Genomic DNA, 27,663 nt, shown 5'->3' with positions numbered 1-27,663 from the left:
AAAAGGAGTTTTTGGTGCAAAAAGGGATACTTTTCACACACATTCATTCTCATGTAACATACATAACTATTAAAATACTGGTATGAGGGAGGATGAAGCATATGCGTATTTAGTGGTTGTCTGTCCCAAGAGGGGAGGTTGGTGGGTTTGGGGGGTGCTGCTGGGTATTGCCCCTAGTGGGATCCTCCTTGCCTGTTCCCTACAGTGTTTTAAGCTTAGCAGGATCACTCTTCGGGACAGGGGACAAATTCCCTGGATTTGTCACAGAAGGAGTACCAAAATGTTGGGGCGTTAAAGGCAAGACAAGTGGCTTCTACAATCTTTTTAAAATAGTCATTTCAAAATGGTTATATGAAAACACTACTAAAAAAACAAATCCAGTATTGTTTAAATTTCAAGGGGTCAGAATAAACAATTCACTAGTGGGACATAATAACAAAGCATTGTAGAATGATGCCATCCAGTGGCCAGCAAGAAACTATGGCATAACTTTGTATAGCGGTAAGATTGCATAGGCCAGATTCTTATGGCAAGGGGAGAACCCTTTTATAAGATGTAAGGACTTTGGATCACTAATTGCATGATGTGTTCTAGCAGACTAAAGACGAGACTGTCCATTAACTAGGTAACTTCTGTAGTAAGCCTATAAGTCCTTGGATCCGCAGAAGGAAAAATTAGTTGACAAATTAGCACTATATGCATCACAGCAAAAGAACATCCTTGTGCCGCCCCGTAACACTTGTTAAGGGCCCCTACAGGAAGCAATTGCCACATGTATGGCCAGCAGCAGAAGTAAGCTCACCAACTTTCTACAACTCTTAAGCACCTCCCACGTGTATCGCAGGAAGGGGGATGTAACAAGTAAGTGTTCCCAGTAGGTTAAATACCTTACTACAAAAACTCAGAATTGAAAAGGACCCGTAGGCCATGTGGGAAAACAGTCTGTACCCCACAGCGCCTGATTATATTGGGTAGAACTATACGAAAAGTGATAAGTACAGCAACATCTATGAGAGGGAAATGCGAAGGGTAGAACATACTATATATGCAAGGACTGACATGTCCAAAGTACAGAAGCACCGGAGTGGAGGAATGTATCCGAGATCCACTTTGCCCCCTTTCAACATTTCAGCTGATGGATATCCATCCAGATGAGGAATCTGAGGGAGGATGCACCCCACTGACATGTTTTGTCTGGGAATAGGGAACAAAACTGTTTTTCTCGCCACAGTGGCCGATTTTCAAAATGTGGCAGACATTAGGGGTGCAGCTGAACTTGTACTGCTAGACCTTAATGCGGCCTTCAGTGTTGTGGACCATCATAAAGTGGCCTTACCCTCTTGACTTTTGTGGAAGAATCTAGGACCGGCAAAAACCAGATCTGCTTGATGAACAAGCCTGTGACCCTTGTGAAGTACCACTGAATGACCATCCTATAGGACTTGAAGGATCTGGATCTTGGGTGCCCCACCTGTTATGCAATAATTATGCATAAGGGGATTCACCACGGCCTCTCTACAGGTCCCAAACCACCTTGATTTCTACTGAGAAGGAGGGGGTGGGGGGGTTGCAATGATTAAATATAGTTCAGGGAATGGTAGCAGGAAAGGGTACCCCAACGGGTTGGGTGCCCCTAGCTCCCTAGCTTGGTGTCATCCCAGCACATTGTTCATCAGGGCCTGCCACCAGGGAAACCCTCCTCCCTCACCCCACTCATGCAAACATCTATCCTGAAGCTAGGTTGTGGATGCAAAACAAGCTTTTGACTGGCCAGAGATATGAAGTATAGAACCCAACGTAGAGGGGCAGCTGTGCTTATGAACGACGCAGCTGCCATAACAGCTCTCACTGACCTCTAAATGACAATATCATAGTAAGTTCTCAGCTGCCACTATATAGGTAAGAGATAACAGTAATTACAGATGGAGGAAATGAGCAGTGGCAGCTGAGAAACCCAAGGCGGAAGGAATATAGTACATCAAGTAAAGCCCACCATGAACAAAGACATCTCTAATCCAAGGGGAGGAATGAATCAGTCATGGCCATTATTAGATAACCAGCTCCACAAAGAGCACTATAAAAGCCCACAGAGTTACCAAACTGAAGCTAGATGGGAGAAGAACGGAGCCAGTAGAGGGGTGCCAGAACGCAGCAAGCTGGAAGGCCTGCTGAGGCCTTTATCTTCGACACGGACAGGTACCAAAACCAGAAAAAAAGCCAACTTTGAGATCTTGGAAAAGTTTAGTTTAGTTTATTTGGATAGCGCCGCCTGGCCCTGGGGCATCCAGGCGCTTGAATTGATTACAACATAACAATATAATACAGCATGGTCCGTAGGTGGACATCACAGAAAGTTTAGAGCATTATCAAACAGTTACAGGTAATGTACACGGTATTGCAAACAAGGCAGAAAAGGAAGGCAAACATGGCTACTGGTTAAAAAGTACAGTCAAGCAAACTAATTTGGTGGAAAAGTTGTACCATGATAAAAACATCCTACAGTTAAAAAAAAATTGCCAAACGCTGGAATAGAATGAACTAAAACATTATTGTAAAACGTAAAAGTAAAAACACAACGCACCAAGCACTGCTTTGCCGCGTTTCTCTGTGCTCCTGAGGACTCTGTATACTATAACCTATAGCATAGTATAAGAACATACACTGTTAATATACTTAAACTCTTCTTTTCTTGTCTTAGATATTTAAAACTGCAAATAGAGTGGCTCCACCTCCTACCTATATTCACCTATATATCCAGAACGCGTGAGCACCAAGCCAAGTACCTGCAAGTACCGCTTTGCCGCGGCAAGCTGGTGACTTCAGGTACAATTCATTCTCATTTCCGAACTATTTGATGCATATTGCGCTATACACTTTGAAATCGGATATGCCCTCCGTTGCTAACAAACTAGTTCCTTTTGGCAAACGAAAGGCGTTTGACATCACGACTCTTAAACTATCCACTAAAGCAATGCTCTCAACGATTGCTCCGCAGTCAAATCACTTGCTTTCGCTTAGTAATAACTTAAAGCAAACTCATTCCGATATTCGATAATTCTGTCGCAAGACGACACAAAATCTACAGACCTCAAAAGTAACCTTGCAGGCTCTTCCGCATGATCCTATAGTAATTCCTGCAAAAGATCAAAGTAGTGACATGATGCCTGATGCCACTCTAACACTTGGCTGCGATAATATCCCTGATTTGCAGAAATGTCCATCCACGTCTAAGACGGACTTAATCACAGCTAAATGTCAGAATACTGGCTCACCCAATGCTTCAATTACAAATGTTTCACCTCTGTTTAGAACAACTAACAAGGAAATTCAAATAATGCACTGAACTCAATGTATTCAGTCAATCACTCGTCTGTTAGCCACATTTCCTGCCCAGAATCGGCTGCGATTGATCTTGATGCAAATGATTCTTGCTTTTTTAACTGTGAGGTACTGGATAATTTATCCCAATCGCCTATTTTCTTCGCTAATAGAACTGAAGAAGAATCAATCATTGCTCCCTTGTGTGACGCGCCCACTCCTAAAAAAGCACCTAGTCATATCCCCCATGCTCAGATATCTATGCCTCCCACCGCTCCAAATCCTGTATTTCCTCCACCTACCTCAATTGAAATGATGTTGTACACCTTAACCACAGCTATTCTGACTCTTGTGAGACTATTTGATAAATTGGATTTCAAGTTAAACTACTCCCCTAACAGTTTACCCTAAATCAGATATACCGGGTACGATCTCTGAAAAGAAAGCTCTGGATTTAAGATGAAAAGAAATCCGTAAAGCGGTCGATAATTATATGGCATCACAAAAAAGCCAACCTCCTCTGATCTAAACTACAGTGGCTCCCGTGTTTACGACATCAAATGCTCCCAGCACTTTGTCGGAGTGTAAACTTGTAAAGATAACAGCCACTGCGAATATGATTAATGAGGCTCTACCACCGGCCAAGATAGTTCCAAGTGATCCGACAATACAAACCTTAGTTGAGGATCAATAAAAATATGTCTCCAAGACGCATCGGAGTCAGCCCTTATTTAACTCACGCGAAGAAATCAAAGTGGCCGTAGAACATTTTTATCCATTCAACAAGGCGAATGTCTATCTCAGAGCCTACATATAAACATCATACAGACACCTCATCCTCTTGAGTTTCCGCATAACAAAGCACATTTCAAGAATCTGAGCAAAACATTCAGAAAACCCTCTTGTCACCGAATCCATTGCACAATAGGAAAAACTAACTACTCATTGGTAATAAGCTGCAGCGCAAAGCCGTTTACTCAGCATGATTTGAATAGAACTAGTATACTAGCCATAACGGCTGAGATACCAAGTATAGAAGATATTGGCTCTGCAGATATCGACCAGATCAAGTTCCTCTATGAGAGAAACTTTACAACTTCACGAATATGGCTGAGATCTAGAGCCGTCTTGAATGCAATATGGCTAGTAAAAAAAAAAAAGAACTATTCACCTAAGGTTTCGAAATTGCATTCGAAAACATCCCCGCAGGATGTAAACATCATGCTTGTAAAAGGGATAATAGAGGGGCCTTTAAACTCAACGTTACAAATGAACGTAAGAATGCTCAGTCCAACTATGCAAACCAGAGGCTGCAGATGCCATGCTCTTGCGGCAGCACAAATATGAAATTAGAGTCAGGCACTGCCCCTATTACTATTTCCGTATTGTTTTGCCCATTTGATTAAAATACTAATGAATCAATATGATAGTTTTATTGCAAGAGACATGGCTCTCTGAAACCCCTGTATGGGAGGCCAACGTCAGGTCTTCGGATTGCCTCAAAAGTTAATGCTGGCATTTCACTTGAACCCTGGAATAACCAAACAGCTTTATGCAATTAGCAAAAGGGTATATTAATGGGTCCTTACTTTTCATATTAACATTTATTGGAACCCAATGGAGATTTCCGACGAACAATTCTTTAGGGATCTTGAAACTGTTTGAGACCCGATTAAGCAGATGCCTGATGATGTTCATATGATTGTGGCTGGTGACCTTAAATTTACATTGTATAGCTATACCATATAGCCAGCAAGTGTCCAGATTAATGCAGTGAAAAAAACGAATACATTCAAAAAACAGGATTATGGCAAATGGTGATATTCAGGGTGACATTCCGTTTAAGAACACATGGAAGAGAGACTGCCTAGGAGCGTTAAAAGAAAACCTCGGCCTGTCCATACTTTTGACATGCAGCTTAAGGAAAGAAAAACATTTAGGCGAGACAAAAAACTGCCATGCTGTTAACAATTGAACAAAGGTGGCTTGCCATCAAGTCAATTAAAACGACAAATAAAAACTGGGTCCACTCACAGAAATCTATTCTGTTCCAGAACGATGGAGGACTAATGTTAAAATCAGTGTCAAATACACATTAAGCCCACATATGGGAGAACAAACATCAGGTCACAATTAACATATCAAATGAATGGAGTCACTAAGAGGCAGTGAGTGACGCACTTTTCGAGTCCAGTGGATGAGCCAAAACGCTCCTATAAATCTGAAATAGTTCATTTCAATCTTCATTTTACCAAAGAAGATATATTAGATTACATTATAAAGGTAAGCGGTACAACGGTTCCTGGGCCGGATGGTCTGACAAATTTTATGCTTAAACAATACCCAGAAATTCGGGCCTCAATCCCGTTTAATGTGTTCCACCAGATAGTCCAACTTCAATGGATACCAAAATCATGGCACCACTCAATTATCATATCGATATTCAAGAAGGGCGACAGACAAGATCCCATTAATTATAGACCTATTGCCCTTCTTGACACTCCGATTAAAACACTTTCGCACATTATCTTAAGAGATTTAAATGCATGGGCTACTTTAACCAAGAACCGCAATCGCTTCCAAACGTGCTTTGTGCACAGCTATCAACCTAATACTAAAAGGGATCAGAGCCCATTGTGTTGCGCAAAAACAGCTCTTACTCTTGGCCTGTATAGATTTTCGCACAGCTTTTGATTCCATCGATAGGGGTATGCTGCTAAAAAAACTGGAAAAACTTCACTGTCCGCCCTCTTTAGTGACATTGATCAATTTACTTCAAACGCCACAATGCAGGTGAGACTAAGCCTAGATGGCCAAATGTCAAAGATATTTTCTACACGTAGAGGTCTTAAACAAGGATGCTTACTGGCCACTTCCCTTTTTAATCTATTGATTCTACATATGGGCGACAGCTTTGTCAACATCACCTCTGATGCCCCAAAATTGGGCACCCAGCTACTCCCGTGGTTTTTGTACGTGGACGACCTCATCCGACTATCCAAAAGAGGTTTGCAGCGATTGCTAGATGGTTTGAGCTCTTATACACAAGCAAATCATTTGATTATCAATTTGGATAAAACACAAATTATGGAATGCGCTAAATTAAGACAACATTCATCATTTACTTGGCATCTTCAAAAAAGTAAGCTCCTAATTACAGCAGGTTATAAGTACTTAGGGGTCCTCATAACTGATGATCCATGCAACAAACTATATTCAGCTAACTCCAAAGTGGCTACTGCTATATCCCAAGCCAAAGCCTTGCTCTATAAATTTGGCAAATATTCCTGCAGCTCCTACCTACGGGGGGAAAACCAAATTGCCGCGAGACAAACTGTTTTGGGACAGAATTGAGGGTAGAATTTTTCAGAGCATTTTCAACTCACCTAGATCCATACCAATCGCAATGATCCACTTTGATCTAGGGGCTCTTTACATATTTGCCATATACTCTTGGAAATTATGCTCCTTGTTTAGAAAATGCATGTTAATGAATTCAACATACTTCTATGCACCCTAGCACCGTATTTGCTATTGTCAACTTACGGCTTCCATGTAAAATGGAGAACCTTCATTCTAAATCTCTTGACCAATGCCGATACATCTATTGAGATGCTGCTGCATATCTAAATAGTGTCCAATTAAACCTATATGAATACGATTGGATAATGACACAAAATAAATGCGACAGCTATGTGAATTTTAACCCACTACTATTCGGTCATAAGAAATTCCGAGGCATGGCAGATTATTTAACAAAATATCCTTCGCCGCAATTTCGTAACCAATATTTAACATTCAGCCTAAATTGGCAGACGAAGGATATTCTTGCCAGACGTGGCCAGATTCCTACAGAAGAAAAATTATAAGTTACTCACCGTAGTCTCCTTTCCTCCATACTGCCTGGGCGTTCCTTCCTAGGGACGGGAGACAGAACCTTTTTCACCAGAAAAAACCTTCAGCCCTTTAAATTTAGAGGCGCGCAGGAATGCAGCCCTGGGAGCATGCGCTGCCATGACTCCACCCTCCAGCACCACGCCTCAGTCCCCATAGATGCGTCGACAATAGACTAACATTGCCTAATGACACCAGTTTTATTAGGGTGGGATGTATGGAGGAAAGGGGACTAAGGACTAAGAGTACATTAGTCACTACAGTGAGTAACTTATAATTACTCTTACATCCCGTCCCCTTTCCTCCTTACTGCATGGGCGATTCCAACTGAGTGTAGCCCCAGGGTGGAGACGAGACCATAAGAACCGCCTGTCCGAAAGCCGCGTCTGATCTAGAGCCGGCATCCAAACAGAAGTGCTTGCAGAAAGCCGAAGGTGCGGCCCAGGTGGCTGCCCTGCTTATGACTTGCCAGGGGACATGCCGTTGGAATGCGATGGCCGTTGCCTTGGCTCTGACCACATGGGCGGTCAGGTTGGCCGGAAGTGGCTTATGCTGTCCCTCATATGCTTCTTTGTTGGCCAAGACCATTGATCGGGCTATGTAGGCTTTGGAGGCCCGATACCCTGGTCTTCAGCGGCCAAAGGTGACGAAAAGTGCGTCCGACTCGCGGGAGCCCGTGGTCCCATCCAAGTAGAACTTCCATGCACGCCTGACATCGATGCAATGCAGAACTCTCTGTGCCTCGTCTTTAGGCTCAGAAAAAAACGTAGGCAGCACTATTTCTTCATTCAGATTGAATGCGGAAGGCACCTTGGGTAGGATGCTGGGTGTGTCCGCAGGACTACCTTATCCTTGTGCAACGTAGTATAGGGCTTTGTGGCAACCAGCTCCTCTCATTCGCTGACTGTGAGCCGAGGTAGGCCGTCCAACAAGGCCGTCTTAATGGTGACCAGCCTGATGTCCGCGGACACCATCGGCTCAAATGGTTTGTGCGCCAGGGCCCCCAAAAGTTGAGGTCACACAGGGTGTGGCCTCTTGATGGGCGGGTAGAGTCTGGCGAGTCCCGTCAAATGCTTCTTGACAATCGGGTTGGAAGAGGAAGACACCTCTACTTCTGAGTTTCTGTAGGCCCCAATGGCTGCCAAGTAGGTGCGGCAAGTGTCTACCTGCACGCCTGAGTGGGCGAGGTGCGCCAAGAAGCAGAGCACATCGTCCAATGTACATGCAAGGGGGTTCATATCCTTAGAGTCTGCCCAGTGGCATAACCTGGTCCACTTGCTCTTATACTGGGTCCTGGTAGCTTTGTTCCTAGCGCCCTGTATGATCTCTAGATTAGCCTGGGACAGGCCGAGGTGCCCTAGCGTGACCTGCTGAGGAACCACGCTGTGAGGGCTAGTTTATGTGGCATGGGGTGAAGGACACTGCCCCCCCCCCCCGCTACACCAGAAGATGTGCTGGGCCCATCGGAAGGCAAATGGGCGGTCTCTCCGAGAGGCTGAGCAGCTCCGAGAACCATGGCTTGGCTAGTCCCCATGGAGCTATTAGAATGACGCTGAGATGGCGAGGCTCCTTGATCTTGCATATCACCCTGTGTATCAGCGCCGTGGGCGGGAAGGCGTAGGTTGTCATGCCGTTCCACTGAATCTGAAATGCATCGCCCAGGGAGCTGGGGCCGTCCCTGCCAGGAGGCGAACTGTTGGTACTTCCTGTTAAAGGATGCAAAGAGGTCCACCTGTGGGTGTCCCCATGTCCTGAAGTTCTCCTGCAGAACGAGGTTGTTTAGTTGCCACTCGTAATTGTGCACTCCCAGTCTACTGAGCCTGTCCGCCTCCAGGTAGGATTTCCCCAGAAGATGGACGGCCGGGAGGTAGATGTTGTTCTCCAGGGCCCATTCCCACATGCTGACTGCCAGTCTGCACAGTGGAGGGGACCTGGTACCTATCTGCTTGTTGACATAGAATATGCTGGTCGAGTTGTCTGTCTGAATGAGGACGACCTTGCCCTCGATAACCGTAAGGAAGGCTCTGAGCGCTAACCAGATGGCCTTCAGTTCCAGCCAATTGATGTGGTACTCCTGCCGGGTCCAGGTGCCATGGATGCATTGGTTGTCCAGGGTGGCCCCCCCATCCCTCGAGAGAGGAGACCATAGTGATTTTGACCTGTGGGGTACGTTGCCGGAAAGGCTTGTCCGTCGCAGGTTGCAGTCCCTGGACCACCATGTGAGGTCCGGGAGAAGAGAAGGAGGAACGTTGATCATCTCCGCCTGAGAGCCCCGCTCCTGGTTCCAAGATGTCGCTAAGTGCAGCTGTATCCTTCTCATCCTGAGTCTTGTGTGGGGGACGGCCAATAGGAACGCTGCCATGAGACACAGTAGGTGTTGAAACCACCAGGCCAATGTCACTTCTCTGCTGAGGAAGTGTGCAGGGGCCCTCTTGATGGCCGTGATTTTGTCCTCTGAAGGAAAAACTCTCTGAGCCCATGTCCCAGATGAGCCACAAGAAGGTTAGAGTCTGCGTATGCGGCAGCTGCAATTTCTTGAGATTGAGTGAAAAGCCCAGATCGTGCAGTGTGTTCATAAGAGCGTGGGAGGTGCAGTGCAACGCTTCCAGAGATGAAACCCTGACAAGCCAGTCGTCGAGGTACGGGTTGATGTGTGGTCCTGAGGAGGGCCGCCACTGTATTCATCAGCCTCGTAAAGACCCTGGGGGCAGAGTTGAGGCCAAAGGGAAGCACCTTGTATTGAAATGGTAGCCCATGATCCTGAACTGTAAAAAAGAAAAATGAGGCTGCCAAATCGGGACGTTTAAGGACATGTCCTCCAGATCCAGGGAGCACATCCAGTCTCCCTTGCACAATGTCTCCGCTATTAAAGCTGGCGTAACCATCTTGAATTTTTGTAGAGGTAGGGAGAGGTTGAAGGTGGAAAGGTCCAGCACAACTCTCGGGCTCGCCTGGTTCGTTTTCTGAATGGTGAAAATCCTGGAGTAGAAACCCAAGGCTCGCTGGGAGGCTGGGACGTCCTCCACTGCCTGGCTCTCGACAAGCGACCCGATTTCCGCCAAAAGAGTTGCTGTCCCAATCTGTGGAAGTGGAGGGGAAGAGGCTGGGAAGGGGGGGCGGCAACCCGTGGATACTACTGAGAGGATCCAGGGGTCCATGAAATTCTGGCACCCGAAATGTGCATGGAGAGCAAGCCTGCACCCCACCGGAGACATGTGGACCCGGAGGGGCATGTCATGCCTTCTTTCCGTCTGAGGCTGTTGCGGAAAAGGGGGACTGGAAAAAGCCCTTACTCCCCTCCACCCCCTTTTTTGTTGCTTGTGCCGATGTTGGGTCAGCGAATGGTCCGGCTGCCTGGACCTCCGCTCTTAGAAGCCGCGGAACCCTCCGTATGGACGCCCCTTGTCCGAGTGCTGCTGTGACTGGGTGTATGTTTTGGGCGTGGTCTTTGTAAGGATGGGTAAAGACTTTGCTCTCTGCGAGCGGTTTTTCTTTTTATCCAGCTCCTCGTCCGTAGTGGAATGAAGAGGTCACCCCCCTCGAACAGCAGATCTAAGATGCGTTCCTGGGCATCTGGGTTGAATTTAGTAGCACAGAGCCAGGCAGTTCTTCTCATGTCCGTGACAATGCAGATGGCCCGGCCAGAGGTGTGAATGTTGGCCACGGTGGACTCCATGATGTTTTGTGCCACCATCATGGCCTCTGCCAGTCCTGACTTGAATCGCGATTGGCTCTGTGCCGGAAGCTCTGGGAGGATATCTGCAATTTCCCGCTAAAGCCTCTGGTTAACTGCTGCCAGCATGGCTTCCGCGTTGGCTTGTCGAAGATACAGACGTCTTCGTCCCATACGCCTCTAAGATCTTCTCCTCCTTGCCTAGCAGCACCTTGGACAAGGAGGCCAAGGACGACTGAGGCTTGGATTATACTGATGCTAGAGCAATCACTGAGGAGTGTAGCTGAGGATGGGGCAATATCAAGAGCGGATCCCCATCCATCTGCCTGTACTTGACGTCCACGCGTCGATTGACCGGCTGGACCGAGTGGGGCTTGAGCCAGCCCTTTTTGGCCAAGGTGACAATGTCCTTCTGCATCGGGATCCCCGTTCTCGCTGCGGGACGTAGCATGAGGACTTCGTCGAGGGCCCCCTGTGCTCGTAGCTCGACCTCGGGTTAAGGAAGGCCCAAGTACTCTGCCAGCCTTGCAAGACGTTTGTGGAAGGCCTTGGCTGACGACAGTATGTCGGGGTCCTCTTGCTCATCTGTGTCCACCTGGCGGTCCGGTTGGGGGGGATGGTGGAAGCCAAAGGCTGAGGTGTGGAGAGCGGAGGCTGGTACGGAACCACCTGCACAATCAGTTGGGGGGCCAGAGTGGCGGCAGTGGCTGCACAGAGGCCACTCTGGGGGCAGGGGTCTGCGGCACCGGAGCCATTGGAGGGAGCACGTCCCCGACAGCGTCCCTGAGGATGACCCCCATCGGAGGAGATTTCATGAGCCAGAGGAACCTTTCAAAGAATCTGGCCTCATAGGCCGGAGGGGTGTGAGGTGATATTGACGGGGTAGCTGGCGGCTGCTGGAGCCGTTGTGTGCCTGCCCATACGGACGCAGCAGGAACCTGCCCTGCGCAAATGAAGGATAGGCTGTAGGTCACATACCTGGTTGACACCAGTCCCACCTTGACACTTGTTCCGCCACCTGCTCCCTTGCTTGGTCCGGTATCGGGATGGTGTCCATAATGTCCGGCACCGCGGTCATCTTGTCAAGCGGTCTTCCACGTGCCTGTGTCGTGTTGCTTGGCTGACTGGACCCAGCCTCGTCCAGGACTCCTCAGGTCGAGACCAGGTGTTTCACCCTCGGCGTATCTGCCCGTAGAGCTCCGTATAGGCACCCCCTCAGACATGATGCCGGTACTAGGGCGTGGCCCTCAGGTAACGACCTGGTAAAAAACTTCCAGTCCCTCAGCACTGTCACTAGGAGGATCCACTGACACCTCGGCCTGCCGGCCAGTAGCTGGTGTACCCTTGGTACTCATGCAGGTATGAGGACCTGAGCGGTGCCTCCCGCACGAGCGAGTCCTTGGGACGGAGTCTCGCTTGTGGGGTGCGCTGGAAAAGAGTGGCCCTACCTTGGGTTGGATCGATGATAGACGAAGTCCTTCAGGCCCTCTGTAGGTGATCTCTGAAAGAGCTCCCTCCACCTGGCTAGTCTGTTCTTCAGCCCCCCACCTGGCTAGTCTGTTCTTCAGAGACCTCAAGGACAGTGCGTCGCACGCTTGCCATTCCAAAATGCACCGAATACAGCAAGAAATAGTTTTCATTACAGCTTGCCCCACCAACCTAGACTGTCAGAAAGCAATAAACAGGTGATTGGTCACCAAGGCAACATATGAAGAGGGCGTGGGGGTCTTTAGTTGGAAAGAGCCCGTTGCTGGATGGACACCTGCTGAACCCTGTAAAAGTCGTCATGCGCCAGGGAGGAGCGCGACGCCTGAGGACTGAGTACTTGAATGATAAAAAAGATAAAAGACAGAAGAAATATCCACACATGGAATTACATGGCCGAAGCCAAACCCAGGAGCACTGGTGAATTCGGCCCGTTCCCGACGGTGCGGAAAAGGGGACGGAGGTGTGTCGCCGGAGGGCGGAGTCAAGGCAGCGCATGCTCCCAGGGTCGCAACCCCTGTGTGCCTCTAAATTTAAAGGGGAAGAAGGTTTTTTCTGGTGAAAAAGGTTCCGTCTCCTGTCCCTAGGAAGGGAAGCCCATGCAGTATGGAGGAAAGGGGATGGGACGTAAGAGTATATATGGCGATTCTGTCAAAACAAAGAGGCATTGCGACACGTAGTGGTTGAATGGGTTTCTGTCAATTCAATGGGCAATGAGTATTTTTGTCACGATCTTACTCATCTGCCGCAAAGCACCACTACATGCGCACATTCAGAGACTGTCTATGGTATACTTGCAACGTTAAAACCTGCAAACTGCCTCTACATTTATTTACTTGTTTTACTGCTGTACTTTTGAATTTCATGTACCATTACGGCATACTAAATACATTTGTTTGCAGCAAGCTACTAAGAGCTGCAGAGGACCTGATTTCATTCACCTTTTCCAAGCTACTGCAGGCTAGGCTTCAGAGAGCTGCAGAGCCCTTAATTAGAAACCAGCGCTGGGCTTAATTGAACACAGCTGCCTGAGACGGCAATCAGCTCCACCCTGTTGGCATGCTGTTTTGGAGGGCCTTTATAAGCTCACTTTGAACAGTGGGAGTTTGTGCTTGTGCTCCTGTTACCAGTTTTTGACCTTTCCTGAAAATCCTAATTTTGGCTTTGGAATCAGTTTGCTGTTGCTGATTCCAGCACCCTCTCCAGTCTGCTTTTGCCTTGTGCCCTGCTCCTCTGGGCTCCCTGCCTGGCAGCCCTGCCCACTCTCCTCTGCCTTCTGCCCTGCTCCTTTGGGCCCCCTGCCTTGCAGCCTGCCTGTTATTCAACATTTTCTTGATTTCCAGCTTTTGACTTCTATTACCTTTTAAGACATTCAGTTCTTAACTGATTTCTTTTCTGTCGTCTTTCTGTAAACACCTGTTTTCTGTAAGCAGTTCTGCTTCACAGACTTGTCCTTTTTCTGCCTTGCTTTTCTCTTTCTTTCTGCAAACCCAGCCTTTTGAAGTTTTCCCGTTTGCTCCTTGCCCACAATAGTTCGAGTTCAGTCCATAGTTCTAGTGCCTGTTAAGTACTCTTGAGTTTCCTGAATCCCTTGTGTATACTGATATTCCAGTCTATGCTTTGTACTTTGTTTCTCTAGCCTGTCCTGCACCTGGTTATTTCTTTCAATGCTGCTTTCTACCTTTATTACACCTTGGTCCACTGTTGTGCCTCCCCTTTGAATCCATTTACAATGTGACCCCTGGGATGGTCTCTGTTCAGATCATATAAGGGAAATACTTCTGTTGCCTTCGCCTAGTCCGTTGAAGTCTTACCTACCTCTGTAAATGGTCTCCAGTTTTACCCTTGCACTGAGTACAACAGTTTCTTTGGAACACCTAACTCATGACGCTGCTGTATGACCAATGTTAAGAGTAATCTGCTGGTACCGATCCTAAGGGCTTTCCTTAATCCAAGGAGACCCCTTATATTCCAGTACACCCTTTATTCTTATCAATCCGTGTTGCCCAGTGTATTTGCTTGTCTTTGCTTTCTCTCTGTCTCTTTGTTTACAGCCAGCTTCTGCCCCAGCAGTTCCTGTGAATACCCGTTTCACTCAGATCAGCTTGGTATGTACCCTGTTTCTGTTATATGCTAGCATTGCCTCCGTAATCTCCCCTAATCTACATTGCGTACTGTGAGATATTGCCTTTGCCCAGTCCTCCCAGGCCAGACTTCTGACAGTTTTAAACAATTGATCCATAACCATACATTTATGGCAATTGAACAAGCATGGCAGAACATATTTGGTACAGCTAAAACTGCAGTTAGAATTGCTACCATACAATTCCTAGAAGTTTTGGATTTGCATGCCCAACAACACAGGACCTAGGTCCACCCAAGGAGTCAAAGATCATATATAATTAACACAATGGGGTAGAAAACAAGTCCAAGCCAGCTAGTTGAGTTTATGTAAGAGTCTTCAATTGGGTAATGTGATAAAAAGTAAAAAATCATAACGTGAATAGGTTGGTTGAAGAGGCTTTTTATGTTTTAGTAATTAAGTTGTGTAGCCTCCAAGTTTAGTTTTAGATTTTAAGAAGCACATGTTTGTAATTCATTTGAAGAAACCCGGTTTTAGCAAATTAGAATGTAGGGGTCTATCTTCTTTTTATGTATGAATCTTCTTTTTTGTGTGTTTATTTTCAAAATTGCAATTAAGATTTTTGTTAGGTTTCATGTGACAAACTATGTATCTTGGTTAGATTATGTCAATGTGTATTGTATGTTATTTCTTTTTTTCCTTCCGACTTGTAGCACTCCACAAATATGTAATGTATATTATGACTAAGTTCATTTATGTATGCATAATTATAAAATAGGTCAAACTCCTATGTTTAAACTTTTATATTGAAAGTTTGATTAGCCAAACAATAAAAAAATAAAAAACAAAAAATAAATAACTTTCAGAGCATAACAAAAACAAAAACCAATTGCAAGAATACTAACGGGAAGAGTTAACTCAGGACCTACAGTTTCCAGAACAATAAATAAAATAAGCAGCCTCATTCATTCCAATTATTGGTCTGTTCTAATGAGCTCAGCCAGTGGAGTCTTAGATGGGCCCTTGAACCATTTATGTGAATCCCTTCCCAACACCTTAAGTATAGTGAGCTTTCTTGTTTTTTTAGTTGGTGTTCATCTTAACCCCATCCTTTAACTTTTAAAAAGGGAAACTGCACATGTGGCTCTTGTGTGTTCTGTTGGTTTTTTGTGTTCTGTTTTTTTTTTCCTTATGAAAATGGCAATCAGCTAGAACAGTCCAAAACTAAGGCAATTGGACCGAGTAAGCCCTTGTAGAGGCAGGTGTCAGATTAAAAAAAGCGGCATGGTTTCCAGAAAAAATGCTCAATGACCCTGAATACCGATAGTGAGAAGTCTGAAATTGAGGAACAGTGTTAGAGTTTGATCCACCGCCTGAAAAATGATTATAAAATATGAATGTTAAATAATAGGCACACAAGGGTCTTTGAAGGACCCCACGCTGAATAAGGTGGGACACAGAGGTGAAGAAGACAGTGGAGATTTTCTTTGAGGTTTTGACTGGGAGCTGGCCAACGAGGTAAGGGCATGCCTCTCAATCACTGCCTTCATTAGCCTGCATGGCAGTGGATTGTCAACCGTCAAAGGCAGCTGAGAGATTGAGAAGCGGCATTGCAACACCACAGCCATCACAAACCGAAACAAATAGTCTAATATGGACAGAACAGCAGACTGTTCCTCTTGTGGGTCGAAAAACAGACTGCAGGGAGACAAGTGTGAAGACATGATAAAAATGAAAAAGCTGGCTGGTAAAAACCCGATTACCTGGACTACAAGAGGCAGACCCAAAATAGGGTAAAGATTAATAAGCAACCAAGAGAGGTTTTGCTTTGAAATAGGATTCAACCCAAGCTACTTTGAAGCATGGGGAGAAAAGCCTGATAACAATGATTCATTCACACTAAGAAACATAGCAGAAGCATAAGTGGATCGTGAACAACCATGCCATGGCAGTGAATCGAGAGGGGAGCCAGATTTGGTATTTGCTGATTAAGAAAGCAGGATTCATGGAGAGAATCCAACAGCAAATCAGTAGATATTTTATAGGCGGCATTAGTCTGAATTTGTTAATTTTTCTACTTAATTATGTTGGAAAGAAAAATCACTCATTACATAAGGCTAGGGACACAGTTGAGTGTGCGGACGAAGGCTCCCCAGCCATCACAACAAGTTCTTATTGTAAGTTAGGGCAGTTGTCAGTTTGATGGGAAAAGAACCTGGACTTGTAAAAGTTCAGATGACATTTGTACTTTGAGCACCGTTTAAAAAGGTCCATCTCTGCAACCTATCAAAGAGCCCGTTGCACCTTCATCCGGTACCACATTTGCTACCTGCTCGCCAATCGCCTAAGGTGAGATGTAAAAGGGGTTAGTTGAAAATCTAACACAATTTTTTGAAAGAGCACCGTGCCTCTACCAGGTCAAGATGTCGCTTGTCAGAGGATTTCGAACCAAGGCGGCACTGCATTAACAAGATCTATACCAGAGCTCTATGTGAGCCAGCTTTCAGTTAAGATTACATTGTTTTGGGTGGCGATAATTCGATCAATCAGTTGAGTTTGTTGGACCAATAAACATGCATTGATCAAGTGTGCACTTAAGGTATCTGGGAAAGTATTTGTAGGGGTTCCCATGTTATTTGGCTTTGATTTCTTATAACTAAAGTTAGAGGCAACCTAGCTGGAGTTTGTGGTCTCTATTGGAATACTGTCCGAAGGGAGGCATGAGACCACAGATTTGGTATTCCAAAGATGGGAGGCATAGTGTAGGGAAAAAAGAATTCACATGATAACTTGAAAGGCTGTCGATTTGCTAAGGTAGGCTATTCCAAGCGAGTCCTTCGCACAGACAGGCTTGTCTTCGGTATGTCCGAGTACAGCCCTTTGAATAAAAGGTTGGAAAGCGAAAATAATTGTACTTCCAAGGTCTTGGGAGCCAGGAACACTTCCCAACACTACAGCACTGGTACAAGGAACAAAACAAGGCTCATGAGCAGGCAGTGCTCTCAGAGGCAATGCACTCTCCTGGAATGGTAAAAAAAAGTAAAGAATAAAATGAAGGTCACAAAATAATCACAAGACTTGCTGGTCAGGTTATCGAGAGCCTGGATAAGCACCTCCCAGAGTGTGACCCTGCTAGCCTAACAAGGATCTACTCTCACCATCATGCTTCAATATTCATACGTTACTCCACTGTTAAATCATTTGAGTTCTAGATTTATGCTGGCGACACCTCCTAATCTTAGTTTGGCTTGATGGTGAAGTATGATAGCTACTAATTTTCAGAGATGCTTAGAGGCCAGAGATAAGAAGAGGTGCACAAACAACCTTGAATACCAATTTAAATTTAATTGGCACAGAAAAACCTGTGATCCCTTGTACATTGATTTTTGGCTACCCTTTATGGACAAAATTGGGTGTCAAAATCAAAAATTGTCTAATTACCTGATTCCCAATTTCCAACATAGATATTTCTGAATGTTTCTATCTCAGGGTATTGCACATTATAATGAATTGATGAATTGAAATCCTCATTGATGAGCATGTATTCAGACTTACAAATAAGCAGCATGCCCATCTGTTTTACTAACTAAAGTTGGGCCAACCACATACCCCCACCAAACAAAAAACAGGAGCAACAGATACTCCGTTGTTGCAGCCAGCAATGCACTGCTGATGGGCTCAGCACCGCGTGCAACCAAGGGGTGTGCTACTATTCTGTTATCTGACCTGAAGACGAAGACTGCATCTAGGACAAAATCTATGTTTTGTTTGTTAATTGCTGCCCACAGAAGAAATGTGTTGCAACAATAACATCAATGTTTCTAAAATTCAAATATTTTACTTGACAGTAACACAAACTTTACAAAAGTAGTAGTAAAACACTACCACACCTTCACTTTTCCTCTGGAGCCCAAACTGTAATGCCATCTTTTTGAGCCTGTTGAAAAATAGCAATGAACAGATTACAGCAAGACCAAATTTAGCAAGAATACTATGATGACTGGAGCCTACAGAGTCTATCACTAGCCTAACAAAGCTACATTGGGCCCCTGCGGTTAAAGGAGAAATTGCTTGCAGTTAATGTTCTTTCTACAGATTCTTCTCCAACAAATTCCTCAACTTCTCATCTTGATAGATAATCCCCTCAGTGTCAGCTGCTCAGATAAAGAGCACAAGAGCTCTCCACTACTCCATCCTCGCTCACCCACAAAAACAATAAATAAAAATGACAAGGCTAAATGAGCTTGCCTAGAGGGGCAGGGGGGTGATGAATGGCCTGTGGGAGAAATATCCATAGAAAGAATATTGCTGGTAAGTAATTTCTCCATAAATGGATTGTATTCTCCATAGACTTATCATCTTGATAGACTCCCATAGCAGTACTCGCAACAGGTGGCAACAGGTGGCAGGCTGGAAGCTTACACTAAAAAGCTCTGCAGAATTGAGTTGTAGGCGGACACATTTGGCTAAAGTGGTACACCCCTCTGCAAGGTGGATGCTGCTGCTACCCTCTTGGTACAGTGAGCATGCAAGCATGATGGTACTTCCTTTGCTGCTTAGTCATATAATTCCAAAATGCACCGAATACAGCAAGAAATAGTTTTCATTACAGCTTGCCCCACCAACCTAGACTGTCAGAAAGCAATAAACAGGTGATTGGTCCCTCCAGAAAGAAGCTGTCCTTGCCAGATTAAAGCTCAATGCCCTTTTAGGGTCCGATCTAGAGAACCTCTCTCCCTTAGATGGGTGAAGCAGTGTGAAGAAAACCAACAACTTCACACTTTGAGAAATTCGAAAATCCCACATCACCTCTGACAGCAACTTGGGCTGGACCTTCAAAAAAACTTTCCTCTTTAAAGAACTGAGGAAAGGTGGCTTGCACAAAAGCACTTGCCGTTCACAGACATGCCTAGCTGACATGATGCCACCAAAAAAAAGCAGTCTTTAGCGTTAGTAATCTGATAGTTATCAAATGCAAAGGCTAAAAGGGAGCCACCATTAAGCAGGGGAGGACTAAGTTAAGGTCTTAGACCCGGAAAACAAACGGTGTTGGGGGACAACATATTAACAAAGCCCTTCAAAAACTGGTGCTTGACCTGATGCATTAGATATATTTGCTGACCTATGTACGTCCTGTTAGTTTGTCTTGTTGATTCTGTGTTATCTTGATTTTAACTGTTTGCGCCCTGATGCCTGCGGGTTTGCTGGTGCTCTATAAACAAATAAGATCTCCAAAATGACCTCCGGGCAGATCTCCCATTTGTGAGTGACACTGCTCTGCCTGCTCAGAGCATCCACCAACCCGTTCTACGTCCCTGCCATATGAACTGCAGAGATCGAGATCTTGCTCTAAAGAAGCCCAGACCAAAGCTGCATGGTCTCTGCACAGGAACAATACTTGCACACCCCGTTGCATGTTGTGCATGGTTACTGTGTTGTCCGTCTTCAAAATCAGGACATTCCCCTGTCCGCCCTTGCATCCCACTAAAGCAGAGGGAAGGCGCTAAAACTGTCAGGGCTAGCCGAATTACAGTCCCGACCCATCCCACCCCACCCCACTTCCCTCCACCCCCACCAAACAACCAACCAACCATGCAACTCTGGCAGATTGATGTGCTAGTGGCACTCGAATTGGGACCAGCCACTCGCATACAAATCCCCCACAGTGGGCATCCCAGCCCTTCAGCGAAGTGTCCATGGAATAGAAAAGGAGCCTTGCTCCAGCGATCTCTTGAACAAAGTCGAAGCTGTCAAATAGCCCTTTACCATGGGCTATTTGAACCCCCCGATCTAATCAGTGAGAATAGGAATTCCATGACCGTAGACATAGGGCATGACAATGGGTCTATGCCCTTACCTTTACACCATGTTTCGAGCTTTCTCCCTCTGCACGCATAGGCCTGGTGGAAAATCTGCACGCAGGCATCAGCACCTCCAGAACCTCATAATTCAGTTCCCACTCTTCATAACTCTCTTCTCAAGAGACACATGTAGGTTGAGAGATCCCGGATTTCAGTGAAGCAACCAACCTTCCTACTGGGACCAGAGGTCAGGCTGCTGAGGAAGCCGGTGGTGGATGAACTGCCAACTCTCGAAGGTCCAGGTACCACATCCTCCTTCCACAGGAAGGCCTGGAACCTCTGCAACCTCCACAGAACCTACAGGATGACGGAACAGCGGCAGCACATAGTGGTGGTCGAAGACCCACTCTACCGGAAATGAATCTCTTAAGACCACCCTCCCCACCACAACCTTCGAGGGAATTCCCTGCAGCAGAACAACTAGACTTTTGCATAGTCCTTTATTGAAAACCTGTCCACTGATTGGGTTCCTCAAAGGGGTGCCTGTTTAAAGAGCTTTATGCTTGAATAATACCAGTCAACTAACCCAAGCCATATATCGCCTAGAGCGAGCTGGTAATCTTGCTTTTGATCAAATAGCACCAATGTTGTGGAATTCACTGCCACCTGATCTGAAACCAATTAAATCGATCTTGCCCTTTAAACATGCTCGGAAAACCCATCTTTTTAAGAGATCAACTTTTTGCCTTTTATTTCCTGGCTCTTTGGTGCTTGACCTGATGCATTGGATATTTTTGCTGATCTATGTACGTCCTGTTAGTTTATCTTGTTGGTTCTGTGGTATCTTGATTTTAACTGTTTGCGCCCTGATGCATGCAGGTTTGCTGGTGCTCTATAAACAAATAATATCTCCAAAATGACCTCTGGGTACATCTCCCATTCATGAGAGACTCTGCTCTGCCTGCTCAGAGCATCCACCAACCCGTTATCCGTCCCTGCCATATGAAATGCAGAGATCGAGATCTTGCTCTACAGTAGCCAGGACAAAAGCTGCATGGTCTCTGCACAGGGTCCATGATTGCACACCCTGCTACTTGTAGTGCATGGGTACTGTGTTGTCGGTCTTCAATATTAGGACATTCCCCTGCCCGCCCTTGCATCCCACTACAGCAGAGGGAAGGGGCAAAAACTGTCAGGGCTAGCCGGACTCCCTCCCTCCTCCCCCGCAACTCCGGCAGATTGATGTGCTAGTGGCACTCCATTTGGGACCAAAGGCTACTCGCCTGAAAATCCCCACAGTGGGCATTTCAGCCCTTCAGAGAAGTGTCCATGACCACGTGGGCCTCTAAGGTGCCCTGAATTCCTGGACCACCATCATGGTTTTGCTTCTGGACGACCACCACACAATTTAATTTGCCACCACCTTCATATTTCGTATTCTGAGGACATCAGCCATGACGCCTAAATATTGCGACCAAAGACTACTGAAAAGCAGATAATGTGAGTGGATCCAAAATTTGGCCTCTGAGACCAAGAAAATACAGGAAGCCATGAGACCAAGAAGGCAGAGGAAGGCTGATGCTGGAAGACTGATGGAGTTCTGGAACCGCATGGCCATCTGTCTGATGCTGGTGACTCACCCCTCAAGTCCAAGACTCATCCGATAAAGCAGAACCTCTGTGTTGGCATTGTGTGGGACTTCTACAAATTCAGGGAGAAGCCCAAGCTGTATAGCAGCGAGCAAATGTCCTTGAGATGCCTTGCCCTGGGGGGGGGGGTGGGATCAACCTCAGATCTACCAGTCCAAGGATGGTATTACAAAGACTTCGGATCTCCTGAGGTACTCAGTCATCACTGCCATCAGCTTAGTGAATATCCTAGGTGCGGAGGTCCGGAGGTCTGGTCAAAGGGAAGCACTCTGAATGGATAATGACCTTGCCCTACTGACAAGTCTCAGGAACTGCCTTCTGTCTCTGATGCATCGGTATGTGAAAATAGGCATCCTGAACGTCTAGCAACTAGCCGTCTGGAGCCTGGAGAATCTCTCATTACCTGAACTTGTAATCCGTCAAAAAATTTGTTAAAGTCCATGATGTTCAGCATGGGACCGAGTCATCCCCTTTTTTGGGCCCGTACCTCTCTCCTTGGCTGGCACCTCCTCTACTGTGCCCTTTGCAAGAAGGGCTTTCAGTTCCTCCTAGAGCTCAGGCTGTGGCTGTCAAAGAGGTGGTGATCTGTCTGGGATTCTTTTGAGAAAGGGTAGGCAATAGCCTTGCCCCCACCAGCTGTACAACCCAGGTGTCAGAGGTATTCTCCTTTCACCAGCCTAGAGACTCTTCCTCCAACCAGGGAAACGTGGGGAGAACTCAAAGTGACTTTGCCACTGAGGTAGACAAGGAGATTACCTTTTGACACCCTTGCCCACTAACCCCTGCCGGGCATGAGAATCTCCTCTGCCCCCATTTCACTCAGGGCAACTGTGCCTGTCTCACAAATAGGGTATAGAACTTAAATCCCAGCTTTAGGAAAAGGGCTGCTTGGTAGGCTGGTGGACCGCCAGCACTAGTAACCTTGCAGCAATCTGGAAACTCTCTAGGGACTCATAGCTCTTCGATTGGAAAAGATGATTTCTGTCGCAGGCCACGTCAGGGAGCTTAGCCTTCATGTTCAAGGCCCTCCAATACACCGTAGATCTCCCCATCGATTTACTGATGCAATCTGTTGTGTCGAGGCCGGCCGGGAGGGCTTGGCATGTCACCTGCTTACCGTGGTTCACCATGTCTAGGATGCATTCTCTCGCTTCCCCGTCTGGTATGTGACAGGCTGCCTCAGCGAAATCACCTTCCAGAAGACATGGGGGTGCAAAATTGCATCAGGCATTGACAACCTTCAATGTCATACTCCCAGGTGCAAAAACGTTTTTCATGAGGGAGTCTTTTTTCTTTGACTGTCTGTATAGAAGTTAGATGTCGACTGTCTTGAATTTAAGGTTGTGCCGTGGACCACCAACCCGTGGCGTCCAATGTGCCATGAGAAAAAGGCAGGTCACCTCTAACCAGTTTGCATCTCTTTTGGCAGGTCTCCATCATCCGCTGGCATCATCCGTTATTAACACATTGCAAGGCAGGGCCCCTTCTACTGTGGTCTCTTCATCTACAACGTGGGTAGCTCGTATTGTTGCAATGGACTGACCAGGACCCCGACATCAAGAGCGACTAGGACCTTCTGCACTACCTTACAGTACTGGGCATTCGGATGCGCATACAGCCAACCAGTTGCAACTCTTTGAGAAACAGGTTTCGTCCGCTCACATCATGAAGGCCTGCAGCTAGCTCCACAAGCTCTGTTTGATCAGGCATTAAATCCTGTACCCGGTCGAGCCATCCGCCCGACAAGTGTGCTGTCCCGTAAGAGATAGGGTACCACGTCTTGGTCGAATATAGTTCTCAATTGGCTGTGGACTCCGGTATGCAATCGCTGAATCGATGTAGATTTTGGAAACCCAGGCCTGCGCATTAGACTCACCCACTGTGGGTGGTGTCAGCGCCAAAGCAGTATTCAACTTGGTTGAGCTCTAGGGTCAGTTCTAGTTCTGCTGTTAAGAGTCCAGGCTGGAGCTGTGCTTCGAGCAGCCTTTTCAAACAGCTGCAGCCTCTGCTGCTTAAACTCCCACCTTGATGTCTCCTGTCATGGTGCATGCTCCCAAAACCCTGAAACTGGCGAGCCCATCCCTGCCTCGGGCTTCTCAGGCCCCAGCTAGGCTTACCTGGACTCAGTCCTGGCGCCGCTGGCGCCAGGCTCATGGTAGGTGTTAAACATATGGTCCATATACTTGGCTCTGAGATGCTAAGCCATTCTGTACAGGGTGTGGCTTGGTACTATTTTACCTGAGAGGCAGGATACAGTTAAGGGGACTATTTTCCTGGAACTACTTGGAAGGCTATTTAAACCGCACCCTGCAAACTGAACACGCTTTGCATTATTCTGCACTCCTGCAGCGTAACGCTAACCTTATCAGTTCAGCTCTTGCTTCCCTTCTGCCATGCCCGTCCAGAGTCTATCCATCGGCACCTGTGAAAAGAGAAGAACAGGAGTTATTCACGCATTGAAGCCCTAACCTGCAGAACATCCTGACCTTGCCTTCTTCTTACCCACGGACCGCTGCATCTGTAGAAGAACCAAACAGAAGGTACCCTCTCGGGTAACTACTCACCTGAATCGGCCACCTCCAGGAACTCCATTCAGCAGTTCTCCATCATTCTGCATTGCACCGTCACTCGACACCGTCAAACGGTTCTTTCATCTTCTTCCTGGAATTGCGCCGCACCTGCCGAACAGAAAAGACAAAGCAAGTTAGTCGCACACAGCAAAGGAAAGCTAAATAAAGCGAACAATCAGCGCGTGTCGCACAGCGCTATACTTACCGGCAGTAATCCTGCTCATCATTGTCAGAAGAGTCATGCCATCATCCGAAAGCCGCTTAATGCCGCACCTGAAAGACAAGAACGAACATTAGATACCTTGAGCAGAAAGACTTAAAGCAGCTTTTCCAAGGAGTTATTGGAATAGAGACTTACCAGCTTACTTCAGTCCTTCCACTTCAGCAACCTCCATCGGATCAGTGAAGTAAAGTGATCCTGGGACGACAGTGTAACCGCGCCCCTGCCAGAGTGTGCAGGACGGAGAGCTCACCCATTAAAAAACCAAGGTGAGCCAGAGGAAGAGAAGGAAAATCGGAAGGAAGTGAAAACCAAAATCAGCTCCATTCACTTTGCTAATATCATGTTTTGACTTGCAGGCAAACTTCTCCTGAGGCAAGAACGAAGGGAAAATGCAAGCTAGCACCCTCATTTAAGCGGAGCAACACCAGTGCAGACGACATCCTGCAGACACGGGAACGCCCCCGTGGAGACCAGGTGAGCGTGACATCTCCTTGGAGAGCTAAGACTTGCCCCTCACTTCAGATGAGTCGGAATCGTGCCCAGGCTGCTGACTCTTTGTGAGGACGAGTGATGCGATTCACTGCCAGAATGTGACCAATTCTTTGATCGCTTGTGGAACCTGCTGTAGCTGTCTTTTCTATTGGGAGGGAGGAGGAGGGGACATTGGCTTTGAAGGGGTCCTCCCTAGCTCCAGTTTAGCAAAGCATTCCCCTCGCGGCCTTCAGGTTCATGACAGACGGGAACCACATTGCTCTGCATCATGCTCCAGATAGCACCACACAGACATTGTGCAGGTCCCGACAGCTCTTGAAATCTTAAGGTTTGGGCCACAACAGACATTCTGTAATAACCAGAAGTTCAAGCTGTTGTCTGAAAACTAACGCTCACCTGATTCCCGCAGAGGCGCCGGTCTTGACTGGGTGAATGCCGTATCTTCAAAGGTGATGTGTAACACACGGTTGGCTCTTTGGGCTGGACCTCTGTGCACTGTATGTCTGACTCGAAGAGTAAGATGTCTGCAGATAGAAAATATGGGATTAATGAACTGGGGTTATTGGGTGCCTCTCTCCTCTTCCCTTTCTCTTCTCCTGTAGAACCCCAAAGGTTAACGCCCTCACCTTAGGTAAGTGAACGCCGAGCTCTCCATTTGCCTCGGGGCAGGGTGCCGTAACCAGTTCCTTCACTGGATAAGGGTGCAGGCCTCTTGACCTCAGAGGACTGCTGTCCGTCGTTAACTGCACGAACGGTAAGTTCTTGGCGCTTCAAATGTCTTAAAAGTCTTTTGTAATGATATCTCTTGTTTTGCAGAGTTCCGGCGATGGCGGATGGCGGGCTGATGAGAGTTGAGGATCGAACCCGCGTGAGGAATAGAAGCGCCTGGAAGCACGTAGGTAAGCGCTTGTAGCCTGCTTCACGATGCGCACTAACTGTCCCTTTTATCTTGCAGGTACAAGTTCGGAGCTTTAGAGAAGCTGAAGGGTGCTGGAATACCCACTGGATTCGGCGTGGGAAGGAGTAATGGCACGTGAGTAATAAAGTTGCCCAATGTCTTTAAACGCACCTTCTTTTGTCTTTCAGATGCGGGATGCAGCGCCGAAGGCCTCCGGAGCGTGCGAAGAGCTGGTAAGCTTTTGTCTTTCAGATGCCGGAATGCAGTGCGAAGACCTCCGGAACATGCGAAGAGTAGGTAAGCCTTTGTCTTTCAGATGCCGGAATGCAGCGCGAGGCGTTGGTGACAGCCGATGAACCAGGTAAGAGATGCGCTGCCACTGAAGACCGTAGTGCTAACCTGTTCTTTCTTTGTCTTTACAGGTGCTGCTGAAGACTGGATTCCAGGATGGTAAGCCTTTGTTTCCTTAGGCCCAGGATCAGAAGCAGAAGACACGATGAGCGTTCTGCTGCAGAGAATGCAGAATAACGCAAAGCAAGATTCATCCATCGGGTGTGGTTTAAATAGCCTCCTGTAGTGCTTAGGTGTCTCCTTCCACAGCCACGCCTAGGTAAGAAAACAGTTCCTGCTTTCCAGAAGAGTTCCAGTGTTCTGAACCTAGGGAGTGGCTCCTGCCCCACCCAACAGGAAAAGTAGTCCCAAACAGAAGAGGATCAGGGGTTCAACTGGCAGGTAAGTAAGCAGCATGGTCTGCTGCAGGTAAGTCCACCCAATCATAATGAGCCCGGCACTTCCAGCGCTGGGACTGGGCATCTTTATGAGCCTGGTGGCACTGGCGCCAGGACAGGGTCCAAAAGGTCCCAATTGGGACTGGCTGGCACTCGGAACCGGGGTTATGGGTCTGCTTCCAAGGGAGCGGGCAAGTCCTGATCTTTTGGAAGCAGAGATCATGACAAAAACAGAGTGCTGAACATACAGGAAAAAAAGGAACTGATGTATGGGGGGAATAGTCCATGTTATATATGCGATCACAAATGTCCCATCCGGAGTCTAGGAGTGGTTGAGTCGCACTATGCCTCCTGTCGAATTCTTCCAACCAGCTGATGTGCAGGGAGATATATCAAGATGACGCATCTGTGGGAGAAGGCCTAGAAGTCATTTCAAAGAAGATGCCCTTTGTTTCTGGCGAAAACATTTGTGTGGTTCAGACCCTCCCAAGGTGGAAACTAAATCGCTAAATTCTACACAGCTTGTCAGGCCTGAATCTGTGGTATATTCCTTTCTTGTCAAACTGCAAAGCTTTGGAACAGATTACCTCAGGATATTGGATATTAAACAATGACATTTTGGAAAACTTGTCAAGACATGGCTCTCTGCCAACAATCTGACATTTTTCCGAAATGTTGTACTTCCTCAGGTGTCATGATCCCACAAGGTGAATAGTTTAATTCAGCAAGAAAACAGAGTGCAACAAGGCTAAACGTATACATGCTGCAACAAATGAACATGTCAAATTACAATAAACTTCTCAAATGCTCAGCAATAGCGCTGTATAAAAAAAGTAACTTTAAAAAAAA

The 27,663-nt window shown here is 46.7% G+C and overlaps 1 protein-coding gene across 2 annotated transcripts in view; it reads right to left on the bottom strand.

Annotated features, from left to right (window-relative positions):
• Positions 1-27,663, bottom strand: part of IQGAP3 (IQ motif containing GTPase activating protein 3) — a 1,503,259-nt gene that overhangs the window by 782,471 nt on the left and 693,125 nt on the right. The window lies entirely within an intron of this gene.

Source organism: Ambystoma mexicanum, chromosome 1p (assembly GCF_040938575.1).
Source record: "Ambystoma mexicanum isolate Mex_15411 chromosome 1p, UKY_AmexF1_1, whole genome shotgun sequence".
NCBI classification, from domain to species: domain Eukaryota; kingdom Metazoa; phylum Chordata; class Amphibia; order Caudata; family Ambystomatidae; genus Ambystoma; species Ambystoma mexicanum.
Note: the sequence above shows the minus strand (reverse complement) of the source record. Positions and strands in the feature narration are given on the sequence as shown.